Source organism: Tamandua tetradactyla, chromosome 10, assembly GCF_023851605.1.
Source record: "Tamandua tetradactyla isolate mTamTet1 chromosome 10, mTamTet1.pri, whole genome shotgun sequence".
Taxonomy (NCBI): Eukaryota; Metazoa; Chordata; class Mammalia; order Pilosa; family Myrmecophagidae; genus Tamandua; species Tamandua tetradactyla.
In genome coordinates, this window is record NC_135336.1 from 66909412 (window position 1) to 66932361 (window position 22950).

Here is a 22950-nt window from a genome sequence, read left to right on the forward strand (position 1 = left end):
TGACCAATTGCAGCATTTGAAGTTCTACCTTGGGAACAGTTTCCCTTCACAACTGGATATTAAGGGTCACCCCTGAACCTGATTGTAGTGCAGCTGCATTCTATTTTTGGCACACACCAACATACTAGTTTAATCCAGCCATGATGAAGGATCTGAATATTTTTCCCTCCCCCATCAGCTGGTATTGGGAACTCTCCATGGGGCCATTAGTAGAAACTGAGGGAGAGATGCCACTGCATTTCTGGTGAGTAAAATGGAGATCTGAACCCCTGTTCATGCTGCTTGCATATACCTTCCAGATTTGTTCAATGCTGTTCCTGGATACAACATTCCCATTGTGTAATAAAAGGATATAAAACTATTCTTTATTTTTTTTATGAATACTTTCATAATCAACCAGTATTTTTCTAATTTTTTAAATTGATTTTTGTATCTACCATATTACTTCATATTGCCACACTTGTGACAAATGTAATATATCCGGTGGATTCAACATTGAAAATATTATTTTATTATCATTAAGATAAAAAAATCTACTCTGTAAAAGCTACACAGTAATGTGATAAAAATTAATAAAACATAGAAAATGAAAACCTCAATTATTATGATTATATTTTACCAAAGATCAAAGTATACACCGTTAATCTGAAGGCTTTTCTTAGACATCACTTTTCAATAATTGAATTTGACATTTTTGTATCCTTAGAACTTAATATATATTTGTTAAAAGGAATGTAGCAGTAGAATGCACTAGTTTATTTACAAGCATTTTTTTCTATAAGCTAGTCATTGTGGTAGATTCAAAATACATAGTCCTTGCCCTCAAATAGATTACAGACAGAGACAGAAGATATATAAAGGCGAAATTACAATGTGGCTTAAAACATGAAGCAGTATAATAATGAATAAGTAGTGGTGTGTTGAGGGACTAGGGGGTTAACAAGTCTACCAGGAAGGGTCAATAAATGTTTAAAAGTTAATTTAATGCTATAAAATGACAGATTAATAAAATTTGCCAAGAAAATGCATCGGGAGAGGGAATGCGTCCAAGGTGTGGAGGCAAACACTCATGATATCCAGCCAAGAACTGAGAGACTGAAAGTAGATCAATGGTGTTGGAACAGAAAGTGCAGCATGTGGGACTGCAAGACTTGAGGCTGAAAATGTAGATAAGTGTGTGTTTCACAGCAACAGTACTAAATACCTGCAAAAGAGCTTTAAGAAGAAGCTTAAGTGTAAATGAAGCTGAGACAAATTATATTCATATGTAATATTTGTGTTTTGAAAAAAAAAAACTGTCTTAAACAACCTGAAGTATGATTTTGGGTGATTAATCAACCTTCCAATGGAGAAGTGAAGTATATGGTGCCTCCCCTTTAATCTGGGCAGGTCCTGCACCTTCTCTGACCAATGGTGATATCACAGAATCGACACTGCACCCATTTCATGGCTCAGGTCTTAAGAGATTGGCAGCTTCCTGTTCTTGCCGTTTAGAATACACATTCTTGGAGTTCTGGGCCACCATGTAAGCAGCCTGGCTATCCTGCTGAGAAGACCATTTAGAGAAGTTCTGAGCCCACATCAGAAGGAAAGGCACACATCTGAACCCTGCTTCCTCAGAGTCTCTGTGAAGGTGACAGAAATATAAGGACCTGCCAAATCAGCCGATATCTGATATTCTACCAGCTGTGATCTCAGGTAGAATCCAATATTTGTTTTTAATTGGCACTGAGTCTTGAAGCAATCTGGATCATAGCCCATTACCATATTCCTTTTATGACAAAACTATTGAAATTACTGTCTAAAATTTGTCTCCACTTTTTTTTAACTTTTTTATTGTATAATGTACATTCTAATTAGACATAAAGCACATTCTTGTCACAGAGATCCCTCTAATCAAGACTGTCAGACATCAATATCTTGTTTAATTCAATGGTCAGTTCTTAATCTAAATATATTCAACTTTCTGTGGGACTTAATACAGTTGCTCATTCATCCTTTCTGAAGTATTTTCTTAATTTTACTTAGAGGATGAAATGCTGTCTTGGAGTTATAAACTTCATCAAAATATTTTCTTAATCTTAATCCATTCCTGTGGGTATGACCACATTATAAATAGAACTTTTTAAAGATGTCATTTTTAATTAATATGTAGACAACTGAATCAGGATGGGTCTTAGTCCTATTACTTGAAGCCTTACAAAAAAAACCATATGAAAAAAAAAAGTTGTAGGGAAAGAAACTTGAAGTCAACAGAATCAGGAAGAGAAAGAAGATGCTGTTGCAGGAATTGCCATGTGACTGAAAGACCAACGACCCAAGTAGCACCCAGGAAGCAGCCCCAGAATGCTGCAGTCTTCAGGGGAAAATCATTGCCTTGCTGATGCCCAGATTTTGGGTATCTCCTTACCTCAAAACCATGAGCCAATTAATTCCTGCTGTTAATACTGCTGTATGGTATTTGTTTTAAAGCTATTAAACTAAAACAGGTGACATACTCCCCGTTTCCTTCTACTGCTTCTACTGCTTTTCCAGATGCTATCCTGCCTCAGCCTCCTTTGCTGGTTCTTCTTTCTCTTCCCAAATATCCAAAAGATGGAATATTAGAGGGTCAGGTCTAACACCACTTACTTTCTTCACTTCACTTGTTTCCTAGATGATCTCTTACCATCTCATGCCTACAATGTTATCTATAAACTCTATATTCCTAGAATTATTAATATTAATTGATAAATGCCACATTAATGATTTCAGAACTGATTTACTTTGGAAAGCCGACTTTATTTCTTCTATCTTTTTCCTCAAGATTTCTGTTTTGCTACCCTATATACATATCAAATTTGTAGCCAGGATAGAATCCATCTTTTCCTTCTCTCAGCTATTTGCTTTGATCAAAATAAAAGAAGCATCCATGATTCCTATCTTTCTCTCACACTTCCGTCTCTTCTCCCTCATCTTCCCTTCACACTCCACATGTAACCATTAGAATGCTCACTCTAGCTTCAAAGTATATTCTGAATTCAGCTGTGTCTCACAATCTCTAACACTCTCACACATCTAGATAACACACTATCATTTATTTCCTGAGTGCTCCAGTAATCAACTAACAGGGTTCTTGACTTTCACTCTTCCCTTTTAAATATGATTCTCCATACAAGAACTAGAGTGGCCTTTTAAAACTATAAATCATATTATATCATTCTAATTCATATCTGAAATAGCTTTCCACCACATTTGGAATAAAATATGAACTCCTTACCATGAGAAATATAGGCGTGTCTTATCTCTGTGATCTAATCCAACTCTTTCTCTCATTCACTCCACTCTAGTCATGCTGTTCTTCTAAAAATTATGACCATCTTTCCAGCCTAAAAGATATTACACTTTCAATTTTCCTCACATATTTTTCCAAATTGTCTTCAAAGAGAAATGACAAATCTTTCATTTCTCTTGATCACATCTAAAAGTGTCCATCTCAGAGAGGCTTCCCATGGCTATACTATTGAAATTAACATTAAATCAACATTATTCACTTGCAGTGCAAGATAGTTTGTCATAGCACTGTGAAAAACTTGAATTTTAATATACATTTGCATTGTCTTAGCACTCAGTGTTTCTTATTTATATGTATTAGTGTATTGTATGTTTCCCAAATAAGCATGTGAACTTTCAGTGAAAGACCCCTCTTATCATATTGCCTTGAAAAATATCCTGTCTACAATAGTATCTAGTTCTTAAAGATGCTCCTGATAAAAATATTTTGAACAAATACAGATTTGAATGATAGACCGGTCAGTGAAAAAAAGGCCCATCAAATATTTAGTAGTTAAGATAACATTATATGCATGTTTAACATAGATCACTCCAGCTTTTGGGATGGGCTCAAAACAAGTAAACACAGTTCTAAAAGAGAGCTATTCAAAACAAAACAAAAGCAAAAACTCTTAGAGAGAAAGCACACAAGAAAAGAAGAAAGATGAAGTTAAATATTTGATTGTTATCCAGCCAACCTGGCATTAAATAAATCTATATTTAGAGGTGAGCTGAAAAGGCAGAGGTTAATCTTCTGCTGTCTCTACCAGTCTCAAATATCATGAATCATAGAAAGAATACCTCATTTTTCTAAGAGTGCAGTCCCAATGTATTTTTGTACTGTTTTTTTTTTTCTTGTAAATTTCCACTTCCTCTGGAGCTCAATCAAAGCCATGATGATTCATTTCAGTGATAAAATAAACCCTGGTTGTTTAGAGCTAATCAGAAACAGTAGATGAATCCTCAACATGACAACTTTCTCTGATTCTTGTTTACACATATTTTTTAAAACCATGTATTAAGAAGTAGTTCAACAAGTATTTATAGAGTACATACTCCATGAATGTTAAGTGATAATAAAAGACTTGGAGAAAGTGAGTCAGATTAAGAGCAATAGGGTATTCATGTGGATACACTTTTTTAAGGGGGACATGCTAGGACAAAGACCAGTTCAGAGTGCTTTGGCACTCTTTAGAAAAGTCTTTGTATGTGACTTAACATTATGCACATTGAGGAATAACATCACATTTTTGTAAAAAATTGCTTAACATGCTGTCCATATGGTAGAGTGGCCTCCTTATAATCCTGTCTAACTTTATTTGTTAACATTATTATTGTATTAATTATTATCGAAAGTCCATAACCAAGCTATTTTAATTAATTTTGAGGTATACTTTGCATTCAATAATATGCAGTGATTTGAAGTGTACACTATAGTTTGACAGATGTATGTATCTGTAAAACCATGACCACAATCAAGATGCATGTTTCCATTATCCCCAAATTTCCTTAGAATCAAGCTTTTCATTCAGCTGAACTAATGAGAGCTACCATGAGTTTTCTGATTTTTTATCTCCACATTACCTGATCCGTTTGAGTTTGCATCTGTATATGTATGTGTATGTATACATATAATTAGTAAATTTACTATGTTCCAACAAAATAGAATAGACAGAAATCTTGTTCCCCATTATATGGCTTATTTCTTAGTTCCCAGTCAACTACAATAAGAGATAAGGAATACAGATTTAAATGAATGAGGTTGAGGGTCAGCCCTAATAGTAAATTAGAAAATCAGGGAAGCTAACCTTTCCTTAATAGGTGAGTTCAGAATATAATTCCATATGCATATGCTGCTCATACCTGACCTTGAGTCTACTGTCAATGCAATATGCTTGTCATTAAAAACTTCTATAAATATTTTTCTTTAAAAAGAGAGGATCGCTTTTTTTTAACTTAAGAAAGTATACTAATTCACTCTTTATAGGCTAAAAAACATTAGAAACAAACTTTGAGATTTCAGAAATTGGAGCAAATGCTGCAAATATCTAAAAATGGAGATTAACAAAAGACAAGGAGAGAAATATTTAAAGAGCATGGAGTTATAAAGTGGACATATAGAAATAAAATGTAAACTAATAGGTAATAAACTCATCAAAATTGCCAGCAGAAATATAAATATACCTTTTCATTTACAACATGATAAAATGCAGCAATACTAGGAAGGAAAGTAGAATAAAAATTGAGGAAAAACATTCAATGAGTACATACTGGCATTTAATATGTAGTCATGAAGTGATACAAATTCTATCAGAATCTATAAATTGAAGTTTTAAATATGTAATTAACAACTAAAATACCTGTCTATATGTCTCTTTTCCCCATGCATTTGTGATTTTAAGCAATCATGTAATCGAATTTAAGAAGTTTTTTCTGTCTCTACACCTGTAGTTGCTCTCTCAACTTAAAACAATGCCAATCTATAGTTTCCTGGAGTGGATAAGTGTGTGCATATCATTTAGAAAAGGAACCTTCCAAATTCATTTGCCTTTATTAAATAATCAAGCTGCAAGTCTTCTATAGAAGGATTAAGATTCCATATCCCAAGAGAAGAAATCTAGAATACAGACAGAATCACAGTAGGCATAGCCTACTGAACCTGTAACAACAGCAAATAGAACAGATGGGGAAACATCAGTCTGCTCAACCACATGGGCACAGGCTGGCAGCTCTCATTTGTCCAGGAGCAGAGGCTGAACACAGCAATCTACCTTCAAAAGGTGACGCTACCTTGCGTTTGTCTTCAGAGAAATATTAAACTGCATTGTGAGTCTTAGAAGTCAGGCTTCTGATCCATTCTCTTTATGTGGTACTTACTACATATGTCTAGAAAACACTGGATGGGGTAAAAGCAAATTTTAACTAAAATCAACCATGATGATGTATTTATTTTCCTTTCATAATATGTACTTTTATAAGCCCCTGAAACTTCTCTTTAGCAGGCTTTTTGAAAATACAAATTATAACAAATATGTCTTTTTTTAGGATAGAACCAATATACATGTAAAATATGAGTGCTGTCTTTGTAATAATATTCTCTAATCCCTTGAATCATACGTGTGCCATGCAGAGAAGGAATTTTCCAACAGAAGAAATTCAACTGAGTCTAATCCATTTGATGCTGCAAACTGATTAGCTCCTAGGCAGTTATATGGGAGCTATGAGTCCACATTGGGCTGATCCAAACCTGCTGTAACTTTTTTATATGTTTTTTGAGACAGGAACTAAGAGACAAAATTCTTCAATCTGGCTAAAGAGCTGTGACACTAATAAATGTACCCTTCTTTCCCAACTCAGCAAAAGCATTGAGTGCCTTCTCTCTAGGCTGCAGGAGAGAAAATGAGATCCAGATTGGCAGAGACCAAAAGGTGAAACTTCAGAGGCAACCCAGGGTCATTGGGGCAAAAACAGTTGCTAACGAAGGGTTCCAGGAGAAGGAATAAAGAGCAATCTCTGAAGGTCAAAACAGAACATTCTAAATGTCTCTCAAAGAAAATAAGCCTGCTAACTATAGCATTACCAGGAAAATGGTGGGAATCATAATTCACCCTTTATCGATTAAGATAATTTGCACTTCTTTATAGAATTTACAAGTTATGTTTAGATTTTTGTGCAAGGCCAGTTTGATTTTTTTTCTCCTCTAAAATACATGATACCCAATACAATGCCAATTAAGTTTTGGTAATAAATGGTAATAATTCTAGAGAATCCTGAAATTAGTACTGAAATCACATCTAAGCCTCAATTTCCCTCCCCTCTAAAAAGTTCCATTTGCATGTCTCACTATGGGCTCACACTGCCTAAAACAGGATACTTAAAGACAAATCCTAGACAAGTAAACGAAGTGTACGAACTGGACTGCAGACTGCAATAGGGAGTAAAAAAGACCGTGGGGCACTACAAATAGATATCTGAAATATTCAAGTGTGGAGCCCTTTCTGAGTCCCAACATAGTTTTCCTTTATCAATAGTAGCTGCAGACACTAGACTTAGTTTCTACTTTAGTAGCTAAATTCCCACCAATTCATCAGTAGGAATTTACATTTACTCTTTCCTCCTAAGTCAGTCAGAAAAAGGGAGAATTTGTGTATTTCTTCTTTACAGCTACTGAAGACAAACACACAGGGAATATTCAAATTAAGGTTTCTGTTGTCCATAATTAGGGAAAACATGGGAAGATATTAAAATGAAATTACAGAAAGAGGGGAAGTCCAAAGAGAATTATGAGTGCTATTTACCATTCTCTGAATTTCTTATCAGAGAGTGTGGTGGTTTGGAATTTAGGTACCCAGAAAAACATGTTCTTAAGCCTAATTCGTACCTGTGGGTATGGTCCCATTGTAAGTAGGTCTTTTTGATAAGGTTATTTCTGTTAAGGTGCCCACCTCATTCAGTATGGATCTTATGCCTATTAGTAGAGTCCTTTACAGGGAGAATTAAATTTAGGCACAGAGAGAGAAAGCCACAGAGGGAGCAGCCAAAAGCTGAACCTCAACAGAACTTGGAAAAGAAGGGAGGGACCAGGAGATGCCACCTTGTGCCTTGCCAGTAACAAGCAATACGCCAAGGCTTACCAGAAGCGAGACCCAGAATGCCACCAGTGTCTCCCTGATGATGCCTTGATTTGGACTTCTTTAAGTCTCAAAGCTGCGAGCAAATAAATTCCCATTGTTTAACCACCCCATTTCATGCTATTTGCTTGGGCAGTCAAGTAAACTGAAGCTGAGGATAAATGGATTCCATTGCACTATTACAGCTCACCTGAGGGTCCAGGTCACTAACCTCCTTTTCCCCCCTCTCTCCACTGTCCTGTAGCTATGCTTCCAATTCAAACAGAATGACAGGAGCAGAGATCTTCCCTTGGGTCAAACTGGCAATTTTCACCTCTAAAGGCTCCAGTTTGTATAACAGTCAGATTCTAAAGTCTTTACCAACTTCTAGGATACTCCCTGAGTGTGTAAATATATACACACATCCATATAAACAGATGCTGTCTTATTATTTCTAAACAGTTATTGAATAGAACTCATTTTCATATAACTATTCCATTCACTGATGGGATGAAATACTACTACCAGCTAGCCGAGAAAGTATAAGGAAAAACTATTATTTGGTTTTCTGAATATACTATTCGTGCCACCAGTACCTTGAATACATAGTTTTAGAAAATGCACAGCAATTTCCTGGACTTCTTATCATTATATATTGTAGTGATAGCTATCTTTCCATTAAAATTATGAACTAATTAATGAGACTTCATTTCTTAGGCATCCTGTAAAACTTTTTTCTTACTGAAACATCACAAATTTAAATAATTTGATATTTGCAATATCAATAGACAGACCCCAATTAAAATATGATGCTTTTAAATAGATCTTTTTTCTTAATATTAAATTTCATATATTGAAATATTTTCAACGAAAATATTTTTTTGCAAAGTTTTGTTACAAAAATGATAGAAGCCCATAGGGAGAACTCCATATCCCTATCCTGCCAGATACTCAGATTCACCAATTTTAACATTTTAACCCATTTGCCGCTTCATTCTATCCATCCATTCATCAATATATCTATCCATCTATCTGACTCTCTGACTATATACTCATCAATTCATTTTCTGAATTCCTACAAGGTGTACACTTCACGCTCCTTGAATACTTAATACTCCCATGGTCATTTTCTGAGAATGAGAGTATTCACTTGTGTACCCACCTTAAGTTCTGTTATTGAGTTTAAGAAACATAGCGTTGATACAAAGCTTATACTCCATAGTGTATTTTTTTTTCATATGTCCCAATAATATCCTTTTGGACCTTCTTCCCTGCTTTGATAGATTCTGTGGATAGATTCTTGCATATTCCCTGATGATAGTTTCTTCATAGTTACCAAAGGACTTAAACTTAACATCCTAAATCTGTAACATTCTTGTTTACATGGATACAAACTTAACTTCAATAGAACACATAAACTATATTCTTATACCGCTTTAACCTCCTACCTATATGTAGTTCATGTCCCTAATTACATGTGTGTAAATTATGAGTCTAAAACTAATAATTTCTTATTGCCTTTTATGTATTTGCCTTCTAGATACCATAGGAAATAAAAAGGGAAGTTAGAAACCAAAAATACAATAGTACTGGCACATGCATTTACCCCTGCCATTACTCTAGCTGGAGATATTTATTTCTTCATACAGGTTTTGATCTATTGTATATTTACCTTTCTTTTCAACCTGCAGAGCTCTCTTTAGCATCTCTTAGGGGGCTGGTCTAGTACTGAAATCCCCCTTCATTTTTTTATCTGGGAATATCCCAATCTCTTCCTCATTTTTGAAAGCCAATTTGCCAGATACAGAATTCTTGGTTGGCAATGCCCTCAGCATTTTAAAGAGGCTTTCTTGCATCCATGGGTTCCCATAAAAAATTGTCATTTAATCTTATTGAGGGTCCCTAGTATCTAACATGTTGCTTCTCTCTTGTAGGTTTTAGAACTTTCTCTTTCTCTTTGGCATTGGACAGATTGATAACAATATATATGGCATATACCCATTCAGATTCATTATGTTTTGAGTTTGTTGAACATCTCGAATGCATATATTCATATCTTTCAGTAAATTTGGGAAGTTTTAAGGCATTTTAAAAAATATTCTCTCTGCTCCTTCCTCTCTTTCCTCTTCTTTTAGAATTCCTACAATGTGTATATTGTTCCACGTGATGGCACCCCACAGGTTTGTCAGGCCCTGTTCATTTTCACTCATCCTTTTTTCCTTCTTGTTTTCAGACTGGATGGTTTCTGGCTGCAAACAGCTTCCCCACGTGATATTTACTTTCTGCAACTCCAAATGTCTGACGGGTCTCATGTTAACTCTGAAGCAACAGTTCCCCAAGCATCTGAACTTCCTACAAAATGTTTCCCCTTTTAAAGGGCTCTAGTAAACTAATCAAGGCGCACATTGAGTGGGCAGAGTCACATCTCCATCTAATCAAAATGTCACACCCAAACTTGGGTGTGTCACAAATCCATGGAAACAATCCAATCAAAGTTTCCACCCTAAACAAAATTGAATCAGGATTAAGGGACATGGCTTTTCTGGGGTGCACACTTTCAAACCAGCACATGGGTTTAAACAAATCATGCATAAAATGCATGCATAAAATAATATATCACCCCAATGACACCCTGCATTGGTGTGGAACATTTGTTACAATTGATAATAATACAGCTTGAAAATGTGCTGTCAACTATAATCTAGGGTTTAATTCAGGGTTTACTGTTTGTGTTGTGTAGTTCCATCGATTTTTTTTTAATTTTTAATTTTTTCTGTTACTATATATACAGTATATGTATACATATATACATTTCCCCTTTTAATCATTCAGATACATATTTGTGTTGTTAAATTATGTTCACAATGTTGTGCTACCATCACCCTCATACCAAGACCAGATAGCGACACCACAAGGAAAGAAAACCACAGGCCATTATCTCCCATGAACACAGATGCAAAAATCCCCCCCTCCCCAAAACACTAGCAAACAGAATTCAACAGCATACCAAAAGAACTATGCACCATGATCAAGTGGAATCCACCCCTGGCATGCAAGGTGGTTCAGTACAAGAAAATGAGTAAATGCAAATACACAACATCAACAGAATGAAGGACAAAAACCACACAATGTTCTTGATTGTTGCAAACAAGGCAAAATCCAGCATCCCTTCCTCACAATAATACTTAGAGCACAGGAATAGAAGGAAACCTCCTTAACAGGAAAAGAAAGGCATATATGGAAAAACTCAGGGCCAACATCCTACTCAGTGATGAAAGACCAAAAGCCTCCTCCAAGATAAGGAACAAAACAAGGATGCGTGCTGCCACCACCGCTTTTCGACACTGCACCGTAATTTGTTGCCAGAGCAGTTAAGCAAAAAAAAAAAAAAAAAGAAAGAAAGAAAAGAAAAGAAAAAGTAACAAAAGGCATCCAAATTGGAAAAGAAGCAAAACCTAACCCATTTGTAGATTACATGTTCCTCCACACAGGAAAGTCACGGAAAATCCACAACAAAGCTCCTGGAGCTAGTAAAAGAATTTTGCCAATGTTTTAAGAACTATGTCTGGAGCCCTTAACCTAGACCTAAGGCTCCAGTTAATCTGAGGCCAGATCATATTTCTATCCTGATTTCACATCCTATGTTGCATTTCTTATTCTAATCAGTATAGAACCCTACTGTTATTCATGGCTCAGTTTAAATGCAACCTCTTCCACTAAATGGGGATTGGAAGCCATAGGAATGAAATGGCTCTGCAGTATTGAAGTGGGTTCCAACCCAACTGTAAAATGTCTTTTATAGAAATGCTTTCACAAAATCATGCTGTTAACTTTCTGGCCTCTCTTAGCCTTGGATTTCACACTAAGGAAGATTAAGGGTTAACAGTTACACTACAAGAAGGAGTCTGAGTGGTACAGATGGTGAGACAATCTGAATTCATGCTTTCATTTAGGATACACGGAGAAAATACAGGCCTGAGCATTCCCTGGAAGGTAGAATAAGAGAAATTGTAAATGAGAGATCTCTCTGTCACATTGTAGAATGATATTTGCCCATACTCGTAGTCCAGGAAAACCCCAACTTTTTTACATTTGCTCTCTTAGAGAAACCCTTTTTAAAGGAGGAAAGACCCAGAAGGTAAAACCACTCTCCATAATGGACCCCATGAATAAGACTTTATCTCTGGAAGCTTTGGGTCTGTCTGTCTTTTATCTTGCAGAGTCCTTGTATATACCCAACTGCCACTTTGTAGCCTTTTCTACATCTTCCCCCCAGTAATGCCTCCCTGAGGGGAAGCTCTCCACACCCAGCACAGTGGCGCTAAAGTCAAATCTCTTTGGGTTATCAGGTACATCCTGGAGGACATTTCCAAATCTCACATTGCTCAGGTCCTCAGAGAAAACTAAAAAGGGATGAGCTATTTCAGGATCCAAAGTTATGTGTCTTTGTAATATTCTTAACATTTCACTCATTCCTGTTATTTGGCCGTAACTCAGGTTTGTGATATGGGCAAGTTCTAGACACTGAAGCAATAGTGGCTCACTCCTTTCCAAAAAACATCTTGCATTCTGGAGCAGAGCTAAGGTAGGTTTTCCACACTTCTGCTCCAGCTGTGGTAAGCCTTTGGAGGCTGTGGCTCTGTTCAGAGATTCTGAACTTACTCTCCTTCAGTGTATTCATGTTCTCTCTTTCCAAACTGTCTAGTCTCTGTAGTATCTCCTGGAACTTCTCCTGTAGCTCTCTGGCAAACCCAATCAGGTGATGCAGACTGGCTTCTCTCCTGTTCAGGTTAAATACACATTCCTGTGATCCCAAGAGGTTCATTTCATCATTTTCATTCAACAACCGGAACCTTATCCTATACTCAAATTTAATCATCTCTTTGAAATTCTGCTCCTCTCCCTGAATCAACACCATTCTTTCTTGTATGTCAGCTAAAATAGTTGTAGCCACTTCTTGTTTTTCTTTCAATGTGTTCAATATCTCCTGGAATAATTTCCTGTAATTCACCACAGCCTCTTCTAGTCCAAATACCGTGTGATTCTTGTGCTCTTGAGACAGGAAATATTTGACACAAAGTGTGACTTGGTCATCGTCACAGAAGAGTTGTGGTGCTTCAAGGTGTTTCACACAGTGGTACTCTTCTGGGTGTTTTGCTGAAAATGGGGGCTGAGCCTTTTGGACACCCTGGCATGTGTTGCTAGTTGAAGATAGGCTTATTTGTCTCCGATGTGGACAGAAAAGATTGGCAAGTGTCTTTCATGAGGAGACATAGTTGGCAACTGCCCACAGTCAAGCTCTAATGTTCCAAGCAAACAGATCATACAGGCACAGTGATTTGGCTCATTCTAGACTCCTCAAATCAAACAAATCTTTGAGAGACAGTTTTTCTTTATAATCCTAAAAATTTCCTTTAGGGAAAGCAGCGTAAACAGGAGGACTGGAAGGCTTGTATTCATTGTTTCCCCAGCTTCACTCTCTCTTTCCTGGCATCAGGTAGGCAATTCAGAAGTGTTTAAATCCATCCATATGTAAGTATGGGGCCACTTGCTTTTAAGTGGCCTTTTTCCTGATTTGGTGCTCAACCTCTTACTGCAATCTTGTAGCTTTTTTCTGGAGCTTTGAGAAAAATGTTTCTGCCAGTCCTTGTTTGTTGTTCAAAGCTTCCGTAGGGGGAAGGAACCCTGAAACTTTTCATTCCATGATTTTAATTCTAAATGGATCTCCATAGATACTTTTCCTTCTCAATTTGGGTGTGATTAACTGACAGATTAAAAATTACCAAATAGCCATTTTTCTGAACATACTTAAAATACTTACTATGGTTGAAACAGCATTGTGGCTAACTTTTATATGTGATTTACTTAAGAACGTAAGTGAACCAAAATGTGATACAATGAAATATTATGATCAAATATCTCTTTTCATAAAATTCACAGTAATTCAAAGAAACTGGAACACATCTGTGAAAGAGAAAGATATTTGCTGTCCAGGAGCTTACAGAGAGGGAGATGGATAGAAAACCACAAACTTTAAAGATAACTAATTTATATTATATGATTTAATATGATAAATTCTATAGAAAGAACAAAGTTAAAGGCATGGAAAGGGGGATTGGAGTGCTGCAGGAGGGACTTGGATGCCAGCTTTCAATAATCATTGTATTGTTTATGGTAAGCCTCATTGGAAAGGTGAGTATTGAGCAGACTTAAAGGAGGTGAAGGAGCACAACCAAACAGACAACGGACTCTTTTTCCACCCTTTACAAACTATGCTTTAAACATTCAATTAGCAGAAATCTAGAGATAATAGAAAAATCTATCCATTCCTTTTGAAAGTTATATTTAAAATAAAAGGTAACAAGTGAATGGAAGATGGCATGTACATTTAAGTAAAAAAGAAATAAAATAAATTCTGAGAAATCATACTAAATCAGTGGAAAAAAATAAGAAAACATTATTATCTATTACTCCTCCTGCTCCCACCCTAAAAATAAATTATAATGTGATGAGAAATGTAATCAAATTATTCCCTTTAATTTCATGGTTGCCTAATTATTCTTAGCAGAAACCAAGAAACAGTTACAGTGCATTAAATATATTTAAATTAGTTCCTATTCTCGAAGTGACAGAATGCCTGTCTTCCATTATTAATTTGAATATTTACATTTCCAATTATAACTTGTTGGGAAATACATGTAGTGTATTGCTTTACTAATCTGTGATAGTGCTATGCAATGCACAGTATATATGGCTATATAAATCACGTTCTATTGTATAAAATATATTGATTTTCCAATTTTCAATGGCTTGTTGAATGGGAACATGTACCATTTTTATTTTTAATCAAATTTTGTTTTATTCTAAACCCCACTAAATTATCAATAAAAAATTAGTGTATCTTTATTTCTTAAGCTGGAGTATAAATTTTCCTTTAGAACAATGTAAACCTTCCCTTCTGGATTAGGTATTAGGTTTTTCTTTTAGAGAATTTTAATGTAACTTGCTAATATAATATTTTATCCTCATTCCTTTGTTCAAAAGCAAATTTTGCTTCATTAAGGTGGAGCAAGCAAAAAAATATTAAGAACTTAGTGTGTATCACTAAATATGAGTTACTTCATGCAATTCTCAAAATAATTTGTAGAAGTAGTTGTTCTGAATGTTTGTCTTACTGATAAAGTGACTGTAGCAAATGGTGATTAAATGTAGGGTAAAATGGGAATAAAAAACAACATTCATTGGCCAGTGCCTACCCATGCAAAAAAAAAAGAAAAATTAAAAGAAACATTCATTGGAAGTGGGAACTTGGCAGTTATTAAAATTAGTTAGAATTTTTTGATACGCTATTTTTTTATTTATTTAATAGTCATAATTTTAAAAAGCCTTAATTTTCCAGCTCCTTAATATGATTTCAAATTGTAAACAATGTATTAAGGTCATATTTTGTTTCTAATTTTCCCATGAAAATCTAACCTTCAATACAGTTCCTTATGTAAATCTTTTGTTGCCTAAACTTTAGGATGATTTATACCTCCCACAATGTCTATGAGTAAAATATTTATCCTATTATATTAATTACTACAGAACAGTTTTCTATAAAATCTCCAGCTGTTATTAAACAAATTTATTAATTGTAAGAAATTACATTTCGGTGAGAACATTTTGGAGAGGGAAGGGTGAGTCATATACATTCTTGGATACTAAAAGAACCTGGAGATATTATCAAGTATTGAATTTATAAAATATTAGAAACAAAGTCCTTATGTGGAACTCTTTATGGACACAACCTTGCATTCTGTGTACCTGTGCATGTGTGTGCATAGATATATATAATAATAAAATCAGATGTCAAACTTTGGAAAAGGTGAAATAGTGCTTGGACCATAGCACTATAGACTGCTCTGTTTGGCAACCTGTATTTGCTTCCTTTTAGACAGCCAAGATTTTCCGATACAGTATTAAACTCAATATCTTGTTTCCCTTGTTCCTACAAAGAATTGCCACAATGTTGAGTAGCGAAGACATTTCCTGAGGCAAAGCGCCATATTTGAGGAATTAGTATGTCAGATAAATTTACTAGGAATAAAAGGAGGTGGTGGGGTACATGGGTGGTTCAGTGGTAAAATGCTTGCCTTTTGTGTGGGAGACCCGGGTTCGATTCCTGGACCATGCAGAAAAGAAAAAACAAAACAAAACAGGAAGTAGGAAGTGTGATAATAAAAGGGAGGTGATATGACCTATGTTAAAAAAAAATGGGTAGGGATATAAGCAAAAAAGAATTGGCTCATTGGCGATATTGCTGACCTCTTTCCTAGCAGCAAATCAAAGCATTGTGAGAAATATTTTAATTGCTTGATTTAAAAAAAAACTAATTAAAGAATACAGCAAGATTTATTTCATAAAATAGGAAAAGTTGCTATGGTAAAGTGGTTCTAATGGGACTAACTGGTTGAATTACCCTGTATATTTGTTTGTTTTGTCTTGGTTATTACTGTTTTCCTTCAAGCTGAAAATATTGCAAGCAAATATTAAAATGAGTTTATGAATTCATTAATCGTAAGTAGTTCAACTTCAACTGTCAATGTGACTATTAATTTCTAGCCGACATTAGGAAGGACCTTATAATTTCAAATTTTTTACCCTTAGAATTCAAAATAGCATTTCTAGAGCTGGCCATAATTACTTCTCTTAAAATTGCCTGTTTAATGGCTCACTAGGTATTTTCTACAGAGCTCACTGAAAATCTACACAAGTAAGAAAAGTGCGTGCCTTCCTGCAGTGATGATTTTCAACTAAAAAATCATTCCATGTAAATTTATAAGTGAGAATATTTCACCTGCATTTGTTTGCGTATTGGCGTTGCTAGCCTGTGAATGTTCTTTCAATATTAGTTTGTTTTCTTTATATTTCACACTACAGAAAGATCTCTTACTGGTATTTGTTAGTAAGCCAATCTTTCTTCCAGACATCAAAAGATGACCTTTTATGAACCCCAAATTTATCAAGTCAGCAATATATCCCCTGGGGTCAACATCGTCAGTCTCTTCCTCTGCCAGTCACGTCTGTTGAAGGACTATGCCAAACCCCAGGAGAAAATGACTAATCTACTTGTTTCAAAGAACAAGAATGGTATCTTTACCAGCTGTACTATGTCTATAGGGGAAAGAAACTAATAAAGGATGAAATAATTTATCCAGTTGTGAAGGATTCGATGCAATGCTTGTATAATAAAGGACACAGAATAGCAGTTAGTAAGCAGCTACTCTGGAAAGATAAGGCTTCATTTCTGAGAACAGAGAGGAGAAACTTATTACAAAGAGCTCAATGAGACAAACCTATTTTAAAAGCACCTTCGCTTTTGTAAATGCATTGCTTTCACCTAATAAAATAACATGGCTATTGCATTGTGCAATAATTGTGCCAGTATCAGTTGCTGGCCTTTTGCTTTGGTATCTCAAAGATCCAAGTGCACCTGCAATTACGTCCAATTATTTGTGACTTGTGAGGTTATCCAGGTAAATGACGGCTCGTGAAAACATTACAGAGGCGGCATGCCGAAAACTCCTTGAAAAACTGAGCAGTGTAAAGACTAGGCAATTATCATCAATGCTAGTTTTTAGATGGAAAAAGACAGCTATAGCCACAGCACTAGCATTCAAAATGAGTGTTCAAGTTAGGAAGAGTAAAAGTAATCCTGGGGGCTAACCAGATTTATGGAGGATGATGCTAGGTTGCCTAATGAGAGTCAGCTTAAATATGGTGATTTTGCAATGGAGCTCAAGTAAGCCACTTATTTTATTTTATTTTTCATACTTCAAGTAGATAAATAGGATTTCTGGGAATTTTGTGTCTACATATATTAACCAATTTTCATTGTCCTTCTGTTATGTTTTTGAATAATAGGGTTTGTGAAGTCTCTCAGAACAGGAGAAATCTAGTATTTTATGGCATAGTGCAAGCATACACACTGTTCTTAATTATAATTCTTTCTTTTCTAAATTCTCCCAATCCTTTTATAGGATTTATGTGAGAATATTTGTAAATACACAGGAGAAAGCAAAGCTTTCAAAAATATACAAACATAAAACTGGCTATGATTCACTAATAAGTGAAATCATTAATCCGATAAGGTACTGGTATGTTACATTTAAATTTACAACATTTAATAAGCACCTAGTGTGTGAAAGGCATTTGTTAGATATTTTCAAATATATTATTTCATTTTAAATTAAAGTGCAGATCATGAAAAAGAAAGAAACTTGGAGCATTTGCTTTAAAAATCATGTTCTCTAGGCTCTATCAAGTGAGTATAAATTAGGCATAAAAATATAGGTTCTACATTAATTTATACAAGGGCTTCTCCCATGTCAAATATAGTAAAATCAGTAATGATAAGTAAACAAAATCCTCCCGACACGGTTTACCATAAAACATCAATGCTCTCAAGAATGATACTATTCCCTTTGAATAAGGAATACTAAATTTAGCAATAAAACTTTTCTTAATGCAAAGTAATTAAATCCCTATGCAAGATATAAATCCTGTTTATTTTCTGCCTCACATGCCAGTTATAATACATATTTTAGTTCAACCATCTGACCAGAACATCTGTTACCTGTTTTGTTCTGGATTTTGCAAGCATTCTCTTTGTGTGACTGATCCCCACTATGTGCTTTATGCTGTACTAGTGGCATAACAGCTCATAGCATATGTTCCTTAGCATTGGACTACATGCCTCTTCATTGACCAAGGCTGCAAATCTTCCTTTAATTAATCAAGTAACATAAGGATTCTTCGATTATCTAGTCTTTAGCACCTCTAAAACATACACCGAAAGACATTCTTTGATTACAAATACATAAGGAAGAGCACATGTGCCACACTTGCTTTAAAATAGAATAGAACCCATTCTTCTAACTAGTTCATAGTCTTACTACTGGGGCTTCAAGCGATGCAGAGAGAAAAACAATATTACCTGAGAAAGGCAATAACAATTGCTCATCTTAATTCCATGGTGTCGGTGTGTGTGTGTATGTGAAAAGAGAAGAAAAATATTAAACCTAGAAAAAAATAATAACAATTCCAGGTTAATAAATATCAAGCAGGTGCCATATGATTTACATATCCTAGTAAGGAAATGAGGATCATGAAACAATGTGAGGTATGTCAAATCACTCAGCTAGTGAATTCAGCATATGACCCCCAAGTGCTAACCTCCATCTTCTTTCTTCTCCTTCATATTGTCGGATTCATGTTGCTGTCACTATAGGAAAGACAAAGGTAAGAACGTAAGCAAACTATTCAAAGCATGCACCATCTAATAGTCCACCTTATATTGTAACATCAGGGGTGGCTTAGGCAAAGAGTCTCCAAACTGGCCACAATCAACCAGTATTAGTATCTTTCCACTGGATGTATGTTCTGCTTGTACCATTAAATCCTCTCCTGAAGCTGGGCTGGCCGTAGCACATTGTTTGATCAGTAGAATGTAGGGAAAGTGACCTACTTTGTCTGTTGAGGCTGAGCAATAAGAATTTCAGCATCGACCTTGTGCTCTTTCAAGACTCCAGGAGAAGTCAAATGTCAGATACAAAGTCTAGTAATGTTGAGATACCACTCTGTGAGGAAACCTAAGCTAATCATGTGGTGAGGCCACAAATAATGAGAGATGTCAAATCAACTGCCAGCTGTTCCATCCTTTTCAGGATAAAATATCAATGAATAAGCCATCTTGACATTCTGGTCTCAACAGACAGCATATGGATGGACAGAAATAGAGCCCTGCACCTAGGCCACCAGTCAAGCCATCTCAGCTACCTCTAGGTACAGGAGTCACCTCAGCTGAGAATGCAGGTATCATGGAACCAAGGTAAATGATCCCTGCTATATTTTGTTCAATGTTCTGATCCATAAAATTATGAATATTATAAAATGCTTGTTTCATATCACTAACTTTTGAGTATATTTCAGGTACCAATTGATAACCAAAATGGTGTTTCAAGAAGGAATGATTACTATGCAAGGCATCAAATTTATCACCCATACATTTCTCTAGATCTTTTTTGTATCTAATTATGGGAGACCGTTTTATTACTATTTTAAAAATATATTCCTCTCATTGAATTACATGATTCTTTTATAATCAGAATGCAGAAATAAACAGTATCTAAGGGGAATCAGGATATAAGTTTTCAAACTGTGGTATAAGAGTGGTAGTTATAGAAGTGACCTCTGAATAAATGTTTTAAAATGCTTTTATAAAATTCAATTTGCTTTCTTGTCATTTCCATCTCTCAAATTATCTTTTGAAATAAATTACAAAACAAACATACTGAGACATGGACATGTTATATAGAAACCATACTTGATACTGTAGAAATTAAAATGAGCTATATTCCCCATCACTACTGTCAGTATCTGAAAAAAAGCATTGACATAAAATTACCCAGAGATTCAATTTTTTCATTAGTATTTGTTCCCTAGACTGTCAAAAAATGCTCAGGAATCCTAATCTGCACATTTTGATTAGGTTCCAAACCATATGACTTCAGGCAGAAAGATATTTCAACCCAATTGGAGGCCCTTGGGGAGAGCATGACTGCTCAGCCTGATTTATTCCATGTGCATAGCCAGAGGAACATAATATCTCAATGAATAAATGCATCTATTTAATGATTCTTATGATGGGTTTAGTAGTCACAAAATGTTCTATATTTATAAGAATAGGAACTGCTCTTTTCAAAATTATTACATTTTAAGTATAAGAAACATAGAAATCTTAAGGTACTGGGCTATTAACTAAAAAATTTCTACAAGTAGGAACTCAAGTCTTTGATAAATTAGAATCCAAGGTAGATGTCTACAAAGAATGATTTTAGAAGTAGTCAAAATTTCCCATTGGAGAATAAATGTGTTTTAATCCTTGCTTTACCTGCTCTGACCATAACAATAACCACTCAGAGACATAATAGAATAAGGAAGGAACATGAGCTGATGCCACAAAAGTCTCAGAAAGTTATGTTTAATTTGATCAATTGAAATCTTCCCTCTGCCTCATATTTAGTTAATGATTTTTGATGACTATTATGAAAGCAGAGGCATTGTAGTTTCAGGGTGGAATGGAGTGTTTAGTTTAGTTCCTTCCTCTTCATACCAGAAAGTTATAATTCTTTTGAAATAACATGATAAAAAAAGAATATAGCCTCATTGTCTGGAGTAGTTGTCCACAAACTTTCTCTGTAAAGGACCAGATAATAATTATTTGGGCTTTGTGGGCCAGAAAGTCTGTCACAGCTACTCAGCTGTTCTTTCATAGTTCAAAAGCAGCCATAGTTGAGACATGGCATGGCTGCATTCTAATACCGGGTACAGTTAGCTGATCTCTGGTCTGGAGGTATTAAGACTTTATCAGAATTTACTGCAAAACATATCTCAGGTAAAAGAGACCATACTGTGAAGATCCAGCTGCAGAAGAAATTAGTGGTCAAGGGAGAGACAAGAAAAAATAAAGCCTCAAGATGGGGATAAGTAATTAAAATATGATGGAGGGCAGCATGCTTCTTAGGAGAGTGGATAAAGGGAGACCCAGATAAAATACTATTTCAAGAGTTGCAAACAGAGAGTATGAAGGCTCTAAGGCAGATATAATCCTCAGAAATATATATTATGACTATTTCCCATTTTAATGACCAGGGAAGTGAGGTTAGTGAGACAAAGTAAATTTCATAATGTCACAGAGCTGATCATTTACAGAACCTATGTTTAAAGCTAGGTATACTTTCCTCTCATAGCCATTGTCCTGATTTGTGATTGGTCATCCTTTGGCACTTCACAACAAAAGTGCCATCCATGGGTTCCAAAGCTGCCTTCTTTTAAGTGACACTTCCATGTGAGGATGGGCACCTCTGTGCAATTAACCATGTGCTCATTTATACTAACAACTCTATCAGATTGTAAGGAAAGGCTCATTTTGACATTTCTAGTAATCTAAAGCAGCTCCTTATTGTGTTGCCCCACATCCCAATTAATAGTTTTCATAGTCATCCTTTAGATATTTCTGCTTCAGGCTAAGAATTACAACCAGACTAAATAAGTAAATATTTTAAGTTCTTTGAAAATAAATTCTCATGTTCTACTTTGTCAATTTTAATTCTGAGGTTTCACATGAGATAGCAGCATCCTTTAAGTAAAAGGGGAAAAATTATTCTGAGATAATGGTAGTGTTTAACAGGACAATGACTGATACTGACCTAGATTTATCTTAAAAAAAAAAGATATAACTAATATAGTATAGTATAGCATATTTATATGATCTGATACATATATTATGTATCTGTATATATAACCAGAACATGCATATATAATTTGTATTTGTATTTATAATAATATTATTATCAATCTGAGTTTATATCATATAGTTATGCATAATATTTATATGCATATGCACACTCACATTCTCTATCAGCATTACATTTATAATACTAACATTACCAATTAATATTAACATTACTAGACCAATTCTGGTAACGAATAAAAATTATAATAATAGACCTGCATACATACAGGTCTAACAAGCAATTCTATTTTGAGACTAGAAAGATAGCAATCTAGAGAACAGAAAAAAACAAACAAACAAACAAAAAAGACTCACATTCAAAGCATACGCAAGTTTATCTGCCAAGGGAGAAGGACGCTAAAATAATTGATTAAGTTAAAGCTACATTTCCAAAATCAAAATGCTCTTTTATTTGAAAAAGAGATAAATCTTTACATAATTAAAGCAATAACTTTAATAATATTAATTTCACATATATATCATGGAAAATGCACTATCTGTCCAAATAACTGAAAGTGCCAGAAGAGCATGTATCAAAATAAGCAAGCTTTGATGAGTTTATTTATGCAAACTGACATTATGATGCAGCCAAAATGACTAAATTCTTGTGTTATCTGAATTCATGAAATGTAGCTTGTCTCAAGTGCCTGAGAGCTCCTTCCACAGTTCCAATTAGATTCTGTTATGTTA

At 35.0% G+C, this 22950-nt stretch overlaps 1 pseudogene; it reads right to left on the bottom strand.

The window, feature by feature from the left end:
• Positions 1 to 11794: 11794 nt before the first annotated feature.
• On the bottom strand, positions 11795 to 19164 carry LOC143647690 (putative E3 ubiquitin-protein ligase TRIML2 pseudogene; annotated as a pseudogene).
• Positions 19165 to 22950: the final 3786 nt, after the last annotated feature.